Genomic DNA, 15906 nt, shown 5'->3' with positions numbered 1-15906 from the left:
AGACCATTTTCTCGCCTGTAAAATGGGGATAATAAAGGGCCTATTTACAAGGTCACTGTGACTATTAACTGAGTTAATATGTGTGAAGCATCTAGAACCCTGGCCGGCACACAGAAAGCACTCTAGCTGCTAGAGGCAACGATGAGGGTGATAATGATTACCTGTCTTTTCTATTGGATTACCTGATCCCTTTTTTTTTTTTTAATGAAATGAAGGCACCTATTCTAGACCTCACGCTTGGTAAAGTAGTTAAAAAAAAAAAAAAAAAAAAAACCAAAACCTGTTGCCGTTGGGTCGATTCCAACTCATAGCAACCCTAAAGGACAGAGTTTTCAAGGAGCACCTTCTGGATTCGAGCTGCCGACCTCTTGGTTAGCAGCTGTGGCTCTTAACCACTATACCATCAGGGTTTCCTGGTAAAGTAGTCAGTGAAAAAAGAGGAAGACCCTCAATGAGATGGATTGACACAGTGGCTGCAACAATGGGCTCAAACATAGCAACAATTGTGAGGATGGTGCAGGAATGGGCAGTGTTTTGTTCTGTTGTGTATAGGTCACTATGAGTCAGAAGTGACTCCATGACATCTGACAGCAACAATAATAGTCTAGATTTATCACTAAATATGGGAAAACTTCCCTCTCAGTTTACCCTGCTTTTGTGCCTGGGTTCCTTAGCACCCCCACCCCAAACCCTGCCCGGCATATCACCACTACTCACAGCCACTGTCTGAAAACCAGCCTTTTGCTGATGTCCAGTAGCAGCAGACAGTCTGATTTCCCTGCCTCAGTTTTCCCATCTGTAGCCTGTGGAAAACCATTTACCTCTTCCTTTTCTTCATCCGGGTAAGCCCTACCTGGCGCAGTGGTTAAGACCTTGGCTGCTAACCCAAAGTTCAGTGGTTCTGAACCCACCAGCTGCTCTTTGGGAGAAAGATGCAGCAGACGGCTTCTGTAAAGATTACAGCCTCGGAAACCCCATGGGGCAATTCTACTCTGTCCTACAGGATCTCTAAGAATCGGAATCAACTTGACAGCAGTGGGTTTTGGTTTTCCTGCCTCCCGGTCCCCTCCAGAGACGTGAAGAGGGCAGGTGATATCTATTGGGCTTGTCAAGCAGGTTACAAAGACAGGTTTGACTTTTGGAGGGCAGGATGAGAGAGCTGTGGGCACAGGGGCAAGGGCTTGGGGGTCTGGCTGTACTGTCTACAGTGTTCCCTGGGGCATGGTTTGGAGTGGGATGAAAGTGGAGCTTGGAACATTGTGAGCAGATGCCCATGCCCTGGGTTATACTGCCCACAGTGAGGCTAGGTGGGATGTTGTCTAGAAAGTCAGTCCAGCAATGGAATATTCTCCAAACTCATTCTGTGACTCAAAACTGGACAAAGGTCTATGCTTTTGCCCTCGGGATGCTCATAAAGTGACAAAAACAACTCAGAAAACCAAACCAGGTGCTGTTGAGTTGATTCTGACTCATGGCGACCCCATGTGTGCAGACTAGAACTGTGTTCCACAGGGTTTTCAAGGCTGTGACCTTTCGGAAGCAGATCACCAGGTCTTTCTTCCCAGGTGCCTCTGGATGAGTCTGAACCACCAACCTTTTATTAGTAATCAAGTACTTAACTGCCACCCAGAGATTCCTATATGCCACTATGAAGTGGCAAAGGGCAGTTTAAGTATCAGGAAGAACGTCTCAGTGACACGAATAACTAGCAGTTATTGCTTTACCTTGTATGCATCAGGTACTGTGCTAGGCTTCTATTTTATAGATGAGGAAAACACGGCTCAGAGGGGTTCATTAACTTCCCTCCAAGGCCATACAGTTTGGATATGCTAGAGAAGGGATTTCAGTGCAGGATCTAGGAATCTCCGAAGCCTATGTTCTTTCCAGGTGGGAAATCTGACTCTGCATCCCCGGGGACCTGTTGGAGTTCCCGTATCTCCCGGCTGGCTTTCTGAGCATTGTTGTGAAACCTTCTCCTGACCATGTGATGTTTGTGTATTCTGTTTTCTGCTTGAAATCTCAGTCTTCTCTCCCTTCCCCTCCATCTCAGCAGGGCTTTGTTTTTAACCTGAGGACCTTCCTGCGGTGAATGCATTCTGCCTGCCCTTCAGCTGGCCAGACGTCCATGCCTCTCTCTCCTCCTTTCTTTCACGTTACCTCCTGCCATTAGGGGAGGAGAGCGAGCCATTGACAAGTGAGAAAAACCTGTGCTAAAAGGTGTGGGTGACCTTGGGCTTTTGTTAGGAGTTTCGATTTTCTAGTGGGGAGGCGAGATATTGTGACACAGGTTTGCTGGGCTTCTCTGGAAGGGTTCCGCGGTGAAAAGATGGAATATGGTGACTGAGGAATGGGGGAAGCCAGCAGTGCCTGTCATAGAAGGGGAACGGGCCTGGCAGCCAGTGGCCCCGGAGTCTGGTTTCACTCTGTGCTAACTGGGGCTGTGTGACCTTGGACAGATCATTCTCTCTGTCTGGGCCTTGGTGCCTTGCTGTAAAACAAGGGGTTTGTACCACATGATCCCTGAGGTCCTTTCAGCCCTAAAAATTCCACAGTTTCAGATGCCTAGTTAGGAAATACCATAGCCCAAGCCCTTTCCCTCTTCCTTTCCCTTGTTGCCTCTTTAAGGCTAAGGTTTACTTTTCAGTTAGTATTAATTGGAAAGCTTTAATATATGCTTTGGAACGAGGCAGGAGAAATTCCAGGGCCGTAATTCCCTGAGACATCAAGGGTGGAAAGTTTTCGAATAAGAACAAGTTCAAACAGGATATCCAGAGGCCTTGGGGACAGGATACAACCTTGGCAGACTCATTAACCTCAGGGAATACAGCTCAGCTCTTTGGAACCTGGCTGGCTAAACCTACAGGACCTGCCCTCAGTTGGCTAATTAGTGTCCCTGTGTTGCAGAAACCCAGAAGTCAGCTAGGCCAGAGCCCCCTTATCCTGGGGACCCTTCCCCCAGCAATGGCCAAAGCCTTCCTTCTGGCCCCCTCCCCCCCCTCTCCTGCCACCCAGGGGTGCTAAACAAGCGCATTCTCTGGCCCCAAATAAGCTTTGTGTCCTTTCTGGCCTGCCTGCTTTTGCTCAGGTCTTTCCTGTCCCCTCTTTACCCTCTCTACCGGTTCATGTCACCCCCATCCTTTCATGCCCAGTTTTCCTTTACCGCCCAGCCCTGGCAGGAATAGGGCAACAGACCGAGCTTGGCAAAGGGCCCAGCCCTGAGAACACACTCAGTATTGACGACTTGATGACAGGGAGGCAGGAGTGTTGCCACGATCAGTCAGTCGGTTCATACTGACCCAGCCTGTGGCATGCCAGGTGTGAGGCTGAGCTCTGGGGGTGGAACAAAGATGCGTACATAACACTTACCTTGGGAGAGCTGCCCATACAGTTGGTAAGACCAACACTCGTAAGGGACAACTGCAGTGATGTGTCACCACCTGAGTCTGTAACTGGGAGAGGCTGTTTGAGTCTAAGCAAGTAGGTGGGAGTCAGAGATCTAGGCTCCAGCCAGACTCTACCACCGACTCATTTGCAGATCTTGGCTAACTCACAGGACCTCTCTGAAGTTTCCTCTTGTAGAATGAGAAGGTTGGGGTAAATCTTCCTAGGGTAGGGGCCTCTTACGGATTGAGTTGTGTCCCCCAGAAAATGTGTACTGAAGACGTGGTTTCTGTGCCTGTGGATGTGATCCTATTTGGAAAGAGGTTTTCTTTTGTTATGTTAATGAGGCCATACTGCCGTCGGGTGGATCCTAAGCCCAATCACTTCTAAATTACAAAAAGAGCAGAGTAGACAGTGGCATGCAAGGACTCATTGATGACATGAGTCTACAAGCAAAAGAACGCCAAGGATTGCCGGCAGATACCAGAAACTAGGAGAGAGATCATCACATGGCCGAGACCCTGGTTTGGACTTCTAGCCTCCAAAACTGTGAGAAAATAAGTTTCTGTTCTTTAAGTCCACCCACCTGTGGTATTTTTGTTAAGACAGCAGCAGGTAACTAAGGGCCCTTCCAGCTGTGCCAAGTTAATAGTCACCGTATCGAGCACTTTCTAATGCCAGGCAGTGGGATGTGCCTGAGAGGCCTAATCCCATCTAATCCTTCCAACAATAGGCTCTTTTATTTTCCCTCATTTTATAGAGGAGAAACCTAAGATTTAGAGCCAAGTTTGCAGTCCACTGGGCCCTAAGTCAGATCCAGTCCACAGTTGTATTTTGTTTGATTCCAATTGATGTTATTGTTTAATAGAGCCAATGTTTAAACATTAAAGAGACTTCACAAAATAGGGCCTTCTGGCTTTTTAAAATTGGAAGGCCACGTTCCATTGAGCCTGCATGCCCAGGTGCCAACAGTTGGCTGAAACTGACTTGCAGCCATCATCTATAGGAGAGTCCTGAGCTTTCCTGACCGCTCAGTCTTTACACAGTGTGGGAATGTGCTCTTATACCCAGCTAGCTTTACCAATCTGCATTTTCTACCTGGCTTCTGTAGGTCCCCACGTGGTACAAACCTAAAGGTTGGTGGTTTGAACTCACCCAGCTGTGCCTTGAGAGAAAGTCTTGGTGAACTGCTTCTGTAAAGATTACAGCCAAGAAACCCCCTCGGAGCAGCTCTACTCTGCAACACATGGGGTTGCCATGAGTCAGAATCAACAAGATGGCAATGGGTTTGGTTTGTTTTCATTTGGACCTGGCTTCTGTAGGCCCTTGAGTTTGCAAAGCTTGGTTTAAGGCTGTGATGTGACTGAACACCATGGCATACAGCTACTAAGTGTCAGAAGCAGGACTCAAACTTGGGTCTACCTGACTTTGAAGCATGAATTCTTAACCACCTTGCTCCTTTCTGAGTTATTTCTCAGTCCTTGCAGGGATTTTTGGGTCCTTGATATGAGTATAGGCAACCCAGGTCAAGTCTATAGATAAAGGAGTTGGCAAGAAAGCCTCTTTCCAGGGAGGTTTAAACCTCCAGCCCCATCCAAATGTGCTGTTGTGGTAAGGCAGCATCTACTTGTTCAAGTTTTAGTCCAGAGAAAAACTCTTCTTATCATGTGGTGTGTCCTCTCTGAATTTGTTTGTTTTATTTTACTTTAGAGGAAGGTTTACAGAGCAAAACTAATTTCTCATTAAACAGTATACATATTGTTTTGTGACATTGGTTGCCAATCCCATGACATGTCAACACTCTCCCCTTCTTGACCTTCCGTTCCCCATTACCAGCTTTCCTGTCTCTTCCTGCCTTCTAGTCCTTGCCCCTGGGCTGTTGTACCCCTTTAGTCTCATTTTGTTTTATGGGCCTGTCTAATCTTTGGTTGAAGGGTGAACCTCAAGAGTGACTTCATTACTGAGCTATAAGGTTGTCCGGGGGCCGTACTCTTGGGGTTTCTCCAGTCTCTGTCAGACCAGTAAGTCTGGTCTTTTTTGTGAGTTAGAATTTTGTTGTACACTTTTCTCGAGCTCTGTCTGGGACCCTGTATTGTGATCCCTGAATTAATTTAATGTAATTATTTTTTTGTTTTCTCTCACTTTGGTTTCGATTTGCTGGCAGGCTGAGCCCAAGAGACCCAACCCCTCCCCCACCAGGAGAGTAAGGTTTTGAACCCATTGGAAACCCTGCTAAGAAGTAGTTCTCAGGCAATGCTAGTGCTGCTGGTTAGGGACCAATTAGGAGAACCTCAGTGGTTCTCAAAATTTATTATACATAAGAATCACCTGAGGATCTTATTAAAATGTAGATTCTGATTCAGTATATCTGGGGTGGAAATGCAAATTCTCAGCAGGAGTTTGAATCAGAACTAATGGGTTTGAAGCCATGTAGGAGAGTTGTCAGAATGCCACACAAAGAGCTCATATTTTACCCCAGGCATATGGAGGCAGGGAATAGAGATGTCTGTTCAGACTGTGATGCATCAAAATTGCTCCTGGGTCCCTGGGGGACAGGCAGGCAGGATACTGGGCCTTCCAGATGGCAGGGGACAGGAGGAGGAGCCCTGGTGGGGTTGAGGTTTCCTGCTTTTGGTGTTGGCCTCTCCAGCTGTTTCCCCCGATAGGCTGGTTGGACAATGCCACGGTGACTCAACTCCCAGCATCTTCTGTGAACAATAGCAGGTTTGTCCAGGGGCAGCTATGGAATTGGACTGTACCAGTCACCTGCTCCCAGGCTCTCAGGTGGGAGGAGCCAGTGGCACCTTGAACCACTTACCTGCCTGTAGAGTCCCCAAATCCTGTCCTGGTCGGGTTGATTTCAGGCTCTTTCCTTTTTGCTTTCCCTCTAGTTTGTCCCCAGGAGTCCCTGGGGTGACGCAAATGGTTAATGCACTTGGCTGCTAACTGAAAGGTTGGTGGTTTGAGTCCACCCATAGGTGCCTGGGAAGAAAGGCCTAACAATCTGCTTCTGAAAAATCAGCCATTAGAAACCGGCTGGAACACGGTTCTCCTCTGGCACACATGGAGTTGCCGTGAGTAGGAATCGACTCGCCAGCAACTAGTATGATGGTTTGTCCTGAACTGCTCGTCATACACAGCTGATTAGAGCCTCTGGGCATCGTACTGACCAGCTGCCTGCCTGCCATTGCCTGGTTGACTCATGGCCCTGTCTCCCTGACTTTGGGTTCAGCGGGTTTGGCGCCACCCCTGAAGGTTCTGAGTCTCTACCCAGGCGTTTGGGACCTGGATGAGCTTCAGATCAGAATGACAGCCGTATCATTCTTTAATCTCCTCCAGTGGGTAGAGGATTAACAATTTTTTGGTGGGTTATTTATGTATTATGATTTTTTAAAGAGCTGTTGTTTTCTGTGTTCCAGTCACAGTTACTAAGCACTTTATGTGCCTTCTCTAACTTAACCCTTCCAGCAACTCTCTGAGGGGGTACCACCATCCCCATTTTACAGATGAGGAATCTGAGGCATAGGAGGGGAAGGGGCTAGCTAGAGACTTCAGATCCTTCTCCTTTCAAACTCCTATGATGTAGACTTCCTGGCGGGGGTGGGATGTGGGAGATAGGGAAGAGTTTAAAAAATATTTTCAGAACCACTGACGGAAGGATGAGTGGTTTGAAAGAGGCCGTGCAGGAAGGATGCGAAGGTTTGCAGGGTTTCGCTCCTGCTTTCCCTAGTTCACAGCAGAGTGGAGGAAACAGGCAGGTTACCAGCTGACTCTGATGAAAGACACAGTGTGATTGGTGCTAATGCTAGAGCTGCCAGAGTCATTGTGAACCATGATTTCAGCTGGCATATGAGCAACTACTAGCTGAAGAGACACTTCAAAGCAGAAGTGGGGATTTTTTTTTTTTTAAATTGTACTTTAGATGAAGGTTTGCAGAACAAACTATGTTCTCATTTAACAGTTAGTACACATATTGTTTTATGACATTGATTAACAACCCCATGACATGTCGACACTTACCAGCTTTCCTGTCCCCTCCTGGCTTCTCATCCATGCACCTGGGCTGGTGTGCACCTTTTGTTTTGTTTTATGGGCCTGTCTAATCTTTGGCTGAAGGGTTAACCTCAGGAGTGACTTCATTACTGAGCTAAAAGGGTGTCTGAGGGCCACACTCTCAGGGTTTCTCCAGTCTCAGGCCAGTAAGTCTGGTTTTTTTTTGTGAGTTAGAATATGGTTTTATATTTTTCTCCAGCTGTGTTTGGGACCCTCTGTTGTGATCCCTGTCAGAGCAGTCAGTGGTGGTAGCCGAGCACTGTCAAGTTGTGTTGGACTTAGTCTGGTGGGGGCTGTGGTAGTTGTGGTCCATTAGTCCTTTGGACTAATTCTTTCCCTTGTACCTTTAGTTTTCTTCATTCTCCCTTGCTGCAGACAGGGTGAGACCAGTGGAGTATCTTAGGTGGCTGCTCATAGGCTTTTAAGACCCCAGATGCTACTCACCAAAGTAGAATGTAGAACATTTTCTTTATGAACTATGTTATGCCAGTTGAGCTAGATGTTCCCTAAGACCCTGGTCCAGAAGTGGGGCATTCTTGGTGCACAGGACTGATTGGGCTGTCAGATGATTTAAACTGGCAGTTTGAGTCCACGAGCCGCTCCTTGAAGACCCTATGGGTCAGTGCTACTCTGTCCTATAGGGTTGCTATGAATCAGAATCGACTTGATGGCAATGGGTATGGTTTGGTTTGGTTTTATATAGAAAATACTGAGATAGTGCATTTTATGTCTAGAGTTGCAAAAATGCAACATGGCTTAAAGTTATTTTTAGTACAGCTATTTGGAAATTTGGAGCCCTGATCAGCAGTTTGAATCCCCCAACTGCTCCTTGGAAACCCTATGGAGCAGTCCTTTTCTGTCCTATAGGGTTGCTATGAGTTGGAATTGACTGGATGGCAACAGGTTTGGTTTTGGTTTTGTTTGGAAATTTATATAAAGAACCTGAAAATATCCATTGTCTTTGACTCAGTAATTTTGTTCCTTGGGATTTATACTAAGGAAGTAATTTTATACACACGCACACGCACACACACACGCACACACCATCTTCGTTGCGGCGTTATTTATAATAGTTAGAAATTGCAGACATACTGAATGTCCAACAATAGGACATTGGTTCCTCAAATCGTGATGCATTCGTATGATGACCTATTTTATAGCTTTTAAACAATTATGTCTTTAAAAATTATATGCAATGACTCAAGGTAATGCTTAGGAAAAAACTACCAAGCAAATACCATAAGATGTAAAACTGTATATACTATAAATTGTAATTTTTTTTAAAAAGTGAAGAAAAAGTACTAGAGGAAATACACCAGACATGAGAATGATGGATAGTGATTATTTTTTTTTAATGTTCCTCTGTATTCTTAAAAATTTCTTTAGTGAATAACAACAGAAAGTTAAAAAATCTTGGGCGTCTCTCAAGACCATGGAATGCTGTATTGCGTGGACGTACATACACCCCCTTGCCCTGTAAAATGAGGTCTCCAGCACCCTCCACTTTCCAGAGCAGGGTGTTTCAGTGTGTTCAGAGAGGTAGTGCTTCTGCCTTGGGGCTCCCTTTTCCGTCCCCATCACGCTTTTCCCCCTCCAGTGCTCTTTCTTAGTTGGCCATAATTTACAACTGAAGGATGATTTCAAAATACACATTATTTTTATTGGCTGTGTTTCCTGAATACTGTGACAAGAGAGATCTTAGATTTCTCACTCTAAAAGGAAACCCTAATTTCAGTTCCTTCCCTCAGGTGGTCACAATTGATGTTTTTCCTCCCTTATAGTTCAGATGATCTTTGTCAGATTGAAGAATTTTCGACTTCTGCCTTAAGTGGCCTGTGAAACTCCAGTTTAAAATGATACTTCATTGCATGGCCTGTTAAGCAATGCCACTCCGGCTTGGTTTCACCACGGAGGAATGGGAGAGAGGGATGCTTGCTGTATGATAAAAGTTTTGTGGCTGACACTAAGTTCGAAACCCACCCTCAGAGAACATTTGTGCTCATAACTCAAGAACAGCCTTTTTGTTTGTGTTTTGTGGGTTATTGATCAGTGCTTAGCGTATTACCTGGCACTTAAAGGCCCAATAAAGGTCACTGGTTGGAGGCTGGAACCCACACAGCGGCAATAAAGGCCCCTGGTTGGAGGCTGGAACCCACACAGCGGCAATAAAGTTCCCTGGTTGGAGGCTGGAACCCACACAGCGGCAATAAAGTTCCCTGGTTGGAGGCTGGAACCCACACAGCGGCAATAAAGGCCCCTGGTTGGAGGCTGGAACCCACACAGCGGCAATAAAGTTCCCTGGTTGGAGGCTGGAACCCACACAGCGGCAATAAAGGCCCCTGGTTGGAGGCTGGAACCCACACAGCGGCAATAAAGGTCCCTGGTTGGAGGCTGGAACCCACATAGCGGTGCCACAGAAGAAATGCCTGGTGATCTGCTTCTGTAAAGATTACAGCCAAGAAAACCCTATAGAGCAATTCTATTCTCTAACACATGGGGTCACTATGAGTCAGAATCATCTCAATGCCAATGGGTTTAGCTTTTGGTTTTTAAGGGCCCAATACATGTTGTTTGGATAAATACCGGCCTTTTTGGCACTATACACTTCCAGTAATAAAGACTTCTTTTAAGTTTGTTGTATTCAAGTGTACAAAGAAAAGTGGTATCCTATAATGGTTAAGGAGCCTTGGTGGTGCAACGCTTGGCTACTAATTGAAAGGCTGGCTGTTTGAATCCACACAGCGGCTCTGTGGGAGAAAGACCTGGTGACCTGTTCCTTGTAAAGATTACGGCGTTCAAGACCCTGTGGAGGCAGCTCTGCTCTGTCACAACCATGTGTCACTATGAGTCAAAACTGACTTGATGGCACCTAACAACAACAACATAGTGGTTAAGAAACAGCCTTTGAGTTAGATTCAGATCCTGACTTGTTAGCAAGGTGATCGTGAATGTTTCTTTTAGCTTCCTGGAGCCTTGCTTTCCTCCTCTGTAAGAAGGGTGTAATTTGAAAACTTCATAGGGATGTTGTAAGAATTAAATGAGATAATGCTTATAAATGCTTAATAAGCGATCGATAAATATTAATATTGAAATATTAATATGGTTCTATTTGGAGCAGAGGTTCCCCCCATTCTGTTCCCAACGTGTGTGGCATTGCAGACCAGGCCAGGAATGTGGGTTCAGTGGTCCATTATCTTATGGGCCCAGAGCCTGACCACTCTCTTTGCTCCAGTTCCCACCCTCAGGATCCTGCCACCCCTCTTCTTGGACCTACGGGCACACGAAAACAGGTCGATCCTACCTGCTTTCTTGGATATTAGCACTCTGTGGCGAATACGTTTTCAGAACACAGAAGGCCTGTTAGCAGATTCTCTTCCAGGGGGCCCTTAAACACAAAAGGTTGAATACTTACATCCTCCCAAGAAATACCTTCCTGGCTTTATGGTGGGTCACTTCCAGCCCCCAACAAGGCAGCCTGGGTCACTGTTCTCTGTTCCTCACTGGTTAGAGCGAAGGCAAGAAAAGGATAATTTCACGGTTTAGCAGGTCATCACCCTCATCACCATCATACGGAATTCCCACTATCCCCCTTCCCAGTCATTCCAACAGCCATCCAGTGCATGTGAACGTGCACGTGCACGCACACACACACATTCACATGAGTGTATAACTGAGACAGTAAACGCGTGTCTTTAGTATCGGTACATGTGTGTTCATAGGTAGTTATCCTGTGCGCTGATCCATTGATCCATTTCCCTCATCAGGCTGTAAATGCTCTGAGGCCAGAAACTATGTTTAATAATTCCTTCTACTGGCTCCTGAGAGTCTGTTTTAGGAAGTGGTAAAGGATCTTGTTTGAAAGTGTGGGTTCTGAGGTCAGACCCCGTGGGTTTGCGTAATAATTCCACCACATACTAACTTGTCATTGCAAAAGCCACTAAGCTCTTAGATACTCAGTTCGTCCACTTTTGAAATGGTCATAATGGTGGTAACTACTTCATAGGACTGTTACAGAAATTAAACTGGATAATCCATATAAAGGGCTTAGCATAGTTTCTGATACACATTATAAGCACTTAAATGCTAGCTTAAAAAAATTAAGATCTCAACATCCTTTTCAGAATTTACCTCTTTCATCCTTATAGCCTCCTTGTGAGGTGGCTGAAGAGTAAGTTGAATGGTTCCCATTGAATGAATTGGAGTCTCAAGGGTCAGAACCAGGCAGAGTTAGAGGCCAGCGTATTGCTAATCCCTGGCTGCTCCCCTCCCCGTCTTCTCCCCCATTCTGCTGGTGGCTGTACCTTGAGCTTGCTGCAGGCTCTTCTCTGCCTCCAGAGCTCCTTCCACTTGTTGATGGCCTTCTCTGCAGCCCTTTGACCACTGGCCAATGGGATGAACCTTGCAACTAGGGGAGCCCTTTGGGCAGTGATACCAACTCCTTGGCCTCTTTAGGAGGGTGCTGTTAGTGTGGCCAATGGGTCATTTTCCGGCTGCTTCCGCTTTCCCAGCTCGCTCCAGGGCATCATCAGGTATGTGCCTAGTGGCTGGTCGTGCCTGGTGGCTGGTCCTGCCTCGCCAGCTCAGGAAACTTGAGCCCTTCTTGCCCATCTGAGCCAGCTTGCCAGCGGGATCTGGCTGAGCATTTGGCAACTGGTGAAGCAGCCTGTGGTTTCTTCCTAAAGCTGGTTGAACTGGTGAAAACAGAACCTCTCCCGTTTCCCCCCTCTATTTAACAAATGTTCTCAAATATTTCTGGTACCTCTCGTATTTTTTCTTAGCGTCGCCTTCTAGCTTCAGCTTCCTGGCCATAGTGAGGTGGGGAGAAGGGTTCTGCTGCTTGGGGATCATTTTCCGTTCTGGAAAGACTTTCTCCAAGTGGGACTGAAGGCAGAAGGCAGGTGACCCTGAAGTCAGGTGACAGAATCCAGCTGCTAGGGCTTCTTGAGACTAGCCTGTGACACAGTGGTGAAGTGGATATTTACTAGCTATGTGACTTGGAGCAAGCTTCTTCACCTCTTTCAACTTTACCTTCCTCATCAGTAAGTTGAGGATAATAATAGTACCTGTCCCATAGGGATGAGCAGATTCAGTGAGACATTCTCTGTAAAATGCTTAGCATAGTGTCTGGCACACATGGGGATGCTCTAAAAATGCGAGTTCTATTTTTATTGGCAAATTTTATTTTTGCTCTTCCCAGCCTTCCGTTTCTTTGCACCTTGTCTGTTTTTGGGTAACCCTGATTCCTTTAGGATCCCAGTGCCCTCGAGTTGCTCTCTCTTCTCTCCTCCTGTAAAGCCTACTCTTGGGAAAGGATCTAATATTGTAGCCATGTTCCATTTCAAGGATAGAACCTTCGAGGTTGCCCAGGCCAGCCTGTGTCTGATGTTCGGCTTTGCTGAGTAGCTCCTCTGCTTTTCCTTACCCCCTCGCCTCGTTTGACGGGGAGCTCTCTACTTTCTTGGGTAGTTTCCTCCATCTTCATAGTTTTCTTTTGGAAAAAAAAAAAAAAAATGAACCGAATGTTTAGGGAGTCCCTTTATGTGCCAGGAGCTGCTGGGCACTTTCATTACTTCATTTCACTGTCCCAACAGACCTTTGTGGTAGATGGTGAGGTTCCAGTTTTCACAGAGGAGGAAACTGAGGCACAGCAAGGCTGAGTCAATAGCTAAAGGTCACTTGAAAGAGTGGGACTCCAGTAAGCCTGGTGTTTCTGAAGCTACAGCCCATGCTTTCTGCACTGATGGTGGTAGAGAGTAGTGGTTAGTAGTCCAGGCCTTCAAGTTTGAATCTCAGCTCCTCTACTTACTGTGTAAATGTGGGCCAGCTACTTACTTTCTCTGAACCTCAAGTTCTTTTCCTGAAAATGAGGCTATTAGTAGCATCTACCTCATAGTGTTGTTGTGAGTATTAAACCAGAAAATGCTCTAATGCCGATGAAGCCATGGGCACAGTGTCTCATGTGGCCGGAGTGCAGGAAACCCTAGCTGGGGTTGATGCTGTGCTGTCAGAGCTTGGCTTCTGGGAGGTCCACACTCTGGAACTCATAGGACAAGTCTTATCCTCTGACCACTACTGGACAGGCCCTCAGGTGTGTGATGTTCAGTGTCACGTCCCCCCAAAAGTCCTCTCTTCTTCAGTTTTAACATTTCCCGTTTCTCTTGACCCAGTTTTAAGGTCTTCCGCCATTCTATTCATGCTGCTCAAAATGTGGCCTCATTTGTCTAGATTCTGTTTAAAATGCCCAGATTCCAGGGCAGGCATCCAGCTGGATTGGGACCAGCCTGGTGTGGAGGACTCCCATGTCGCTGGTTCTCAACATGCTGCCTTTTCTTATTAGGTCTCCTCTTGATGGCGTCATCCCCTCCTCTAGCCCTGTGAGCTCCTCAGATGCGGATTCTTTCATCTCAAGTGGTCATGACAGCTCTCAGCCTTGTCCTTCTCACTCTTAGTAAGCAGACCCTCTTTCCGCCTAAGTCAGGGTGAGGACGGACACCTCCCTGCGGGCTGGTATGGAACTCCTCATCACCTTTGGGGCAGTTATTAGTCCGCCAGGTTATTATTGCATCCAGCCCAAACGTCCCCGTCTTGTCTACAGGATTATCCTGAGAGGCCTGTGAGAGGCCTTGCTGAGAGGCTCACTTTCCTGAGTACGCAGACCAGTAACCTTGCTCCCTCTAAGTGTGACTCCAAGGCACCGTTTTACATCTCTTGGGTGGGTTTACTGTTTCAGGCCTATTTCTGACTGGAATCAAAGACTGCCCCTCAGTGAAGGAATTTCAGGCATGAATGAGCAGATGGGTGAGGTATTTTGGGGGGCAGAGAGTTTGTCCTTGTGCTCCAGAAACCACTCCACCATCTGCCTCTGAACCAGAGACCCCACCCACCCTGGAAAAAGACGTGGCCTCATCTCTTCCTCTAGGGCCCTATCCCTGGAGGCCTGGCCTATTTCACCGGGCATTTCCCTTCAAGTACAGAGTTTGGTCATCTGCCATCCATCTAGCTACGTGAAGTGTTTAGTTTATTTTAAAATAATGACTCAATTATTATATGAAAATGTGCTTGCTGTGAAAAAATAAAATAACATGGAACTAATAGAGTAACCCCAGGATCCTTTCCAGGGAATATCAGAAGTAAAACTTGCTGTGGATTCTAGATCCTTCTAGACCCTTCATTCCAATGCATTCATTTATCCACTCTCATCTAAGGGAAACTCCAAAATAAATAACACCATCAAGTTGAGTATATCAAACAAAGTGAGTTCAGATGTGCCCGAAAAGGATGCTTAAAGTTGGACAAGGTTTTTCTCCTCAGGTGGCTCTAATTAACTCTGGTGTGCAGACTTGACTGTAACTAGGAAAGAAACCTTGAGTGAGGAGGGTGCAGGTGGAGGTTCTCAGGGTCCAGCTGTCATGAAAATGGATTGAGGAAGGGGAGGAGAGGAAACTGCTATTTATGATCACCTACCATGGCATGGGGTAAGGGCCAGCTGCCCAGTTCCGTTCCTCGCTTGACCCTTACTGGCTACGTGAATTTGGCCAAGTGTAACTTACTGAACGTCCCTGTGCCTCAGTTTCTTCAATTGCAAGTAGTATCTAACTTGCAGGGTTGAGGCCAGGGGTTCATACTTGGACGGTCCCTGTGGGAATTGTAACATGGGAGTTAGCATGTCCGTCATTACTTTGTGTCAGGCTCAGAGCTAGCACTTTTCTTCTGATTTGCCTGCAGGGACCGCGTGACCATGGCAGCTCAGCATCGACCCTTGGCCTTCCTCCTCGGCCTTTCTCCCTGTAGGCTGTGGCTGGAGCAGAGCTAAGCGAGTCACACTGCTAAAAATAGCAGTCCCACCCCCAGCACCTGGGTGTTGAATGTGTTTTTACGGTCTGAATGAATGAGTGATGGATAGAAGCTTTCTGCCTTCTCAAGATGAAAGTATGGTGGGAACAGTTACAAAATTAGCTGTTACTGGTCACTGGCACATTAGCATGAACTAGTGTCATAGATACTTTGGCTTGAAAGAGACCCAAGGGATGATCTTTTATTCTCAGATGGGAAAATTATAAGGCTCGAGAAAGGAAGAAACTTAATGGGTAAGCCGGTTAGGGGCAATCATGGCTGGAACCCAGGTCTCCCCATTCTGCCTGGTGCTGTCAGCTTGACAGGAGCACCCAGCGGGAGTCTGTCTGTGAGGGCCAGCTTGCCTCTGCTCAGGGTTGCTGCCTCAGGGTGGAAGGTTGCCTGTGGTAGGAGGCTCACAGGTGGGCCAGCAGACAGATGGGCCTTTTGGAGGGATGGAAGGAGGGCTAGGAACAGTGGCCCTGGGGCTTGGCACGGCAGGTGGTTGCTGACAGGAAGTCAGAAGCATTTGGGTCTCTGAGTGCCGGTGTGGTCAGGCCTGGGGAGCCAGCCTTTGTGGATGTGATGGCTAGCTGAGAGTGGGGGTGTCGTCTGGTGGGGAAGGCAGATGTATAATCA

General features: G+C 46.9%; 1 protein-coding gene across 3 annotated transcripts in view; it reads left to right on the top strand.

Annotated features, from left to right (window-relative positions):
- Window positions 1-15906, top strand: part of TSPAN9 (tetraspanin 9) — a 283540-nt gene that overhangs the window by 38765 nt on the left and 228869 nt on the right. The window lies entirely within an intron of this gene.

Source organism: Loxodonta africana, chromosome 4, assembly GCF_030014295.1.
Source record: "Loxodonta africana isolate mLoxAfr1 chromosome 4, mLoxAfr1.hap2, whole genome shotgun sequence".
Taxonomy (NCBI): domain Eukaryota; kingdom Metazoa; phylum Chordata; class Mammalia; order Proboscidea; family Elephantidae; genus Loxodonta; species Loxodonta africana.
This window is presented reverse-complemented; position numbering and strand designations above follow the sequence as displayed.